Source organism: Sapajus apella, unplaced genomic scaffold (assembly GCF_009761245.1).
Source record: "Sapajus apella isolate SASKATOON/1434 unplaced genomic scaffold, GSC_monkey_1.0 scaffold142, whole genome shotgun sequence".
NCBI classification, from domain to species: domain Eukaryota; kingdom Metazoa; phylum Chordata; class Mammalia; order Primates; family Cebidae; genus Sapajus; species Sapajus apella.
Window position 1 is genome coordinate 684,772 of NW_022437082.1, and position 1,191 is coordinate 685,962.

The 1,191-nt window shown below is 65.2% G+C and overlaps 1 protein-coding gene across 4 annotated transcripts in view; it reads left to right on the forward strand.

Annotated features, from left to right (window-relative positions):
- The first annotated feature begins 877 nt into the window (after window positions 1-877).
- MAMLD1 (mastermind like domain containing 1) overlaps window positions 878-1,191 on the forward strand; it is a 141,113-nt gene continuing 140,799 nt past the window's right edge. For all 4 annotated transcript variants that reach the window (XM_032264134.1, XM_032264130.1, XM_032264135.1 and 1 more), the window contains exon 1: window positions 878-892. The gene's annotated coding sequence lies outside the window, so the exon portion shown is untranslated. The remainder of the gene's footprint in view (window positions 893-1,191) is intronic.

Below are 1,191 nucleotides of genomic sequence, written 5' to 3' on the forward strand. Positions count from 1 at the left end.
ATTGGGCCTGGACGCTGCTCTTCCTCCAGGTAACTTCGTGAAACGCTAGGAGGCAATCGCCCAGCCTCATTACGCCTACGTAGCCCACGAAGGGATCTCGTTGAGTTCTCGGAGGGGGCCCCAGCGCTTTCCGAGGGCCGAAAGCGTGGGCGTGGAGGGAAGGAGGGGCCGAGTGGGCGGCGGGCCCATCCCTTTATTCGTGGCCTGCGGCTCTGCTGAGCGTGACCAGATGTGTTGGTGACAGGTTGCTACTCAGAGGTGCGGACAGGAGCTGAGGGCTGCTGCTGTCGGAGCAGACGCGGCATTCCCAGGCTGTGCTCAGCCTCTGCAGCTGCCATCGCCTGGAGAAGTCCAGGTTAGGAAGCGCACTCTGGGAGGGGACCCTGGAGAAGGGGTGCAGCCAAGTACCGGGAGGTGGGGGAGGTGGGAGAGGTGGGAGCGGGAGTCGCTGGACTCGGCGCCAGGGCAGAGGGTGGACAGGGCGCGCGGGCCCGCCCGGCAGTTCCCAAGGAAGCTATGTTCCTGCAGAAGCCGCAGGTGTCCGTCTTGGGATAGATAGCTGCAGAGGGAGCCAGTCCAGTCCAGCATGGGCGGGAGCATCGCGTGCCCTGGCCCAGTGGAACTGGAGACTGGCCAGGGAGCCTGGACTCTGGGCTAAGCGCACTGGCGGGCGACGCCGCCGACCGCGTCCGCGCCGAGGGTGGGGAACTGGGAAGTGGGGAGTGGGGCACTCGGCCAGGATGGTGGTGGGTGCAGTTCACTAACTGCCACCTGAGAACCCTGGTCCCCAGTACCGCCACAGCGGGTCTGTTTGGCCATTAGGGCGCTAGCTGGTGAGCGGATGCGTGGGCGGAGGGATTGGCGCTGCCCACCCAGCAGCCACCCACTGCAGGTGAGTGCCCCTTCCCGGGCGAAGGGAGGAGAAGAGCCTGGCCGCTAGCCCTAGGGTCACTCTCTGGTGAAACCTGGAAGCGGGAGGGGGCTGAATAGGCTACTTTGCGGTGAGGTTCCTGTGACCGTGACACTTCAGGGTCCTCTGGGGATCTGTCATTCCTCTTGCACGCTCTCTTGTTCTCTGGTCCCCCTCCTCTCCCCTCCCCTCCCCTCCCCTCCTCTTCTCTCCCCTGCCCTCCTCTTCTCTCCTCTCCCCTCCTCTTCTCTCCCCTCCCCTCCTCTTCTCTCCCCTCCCCT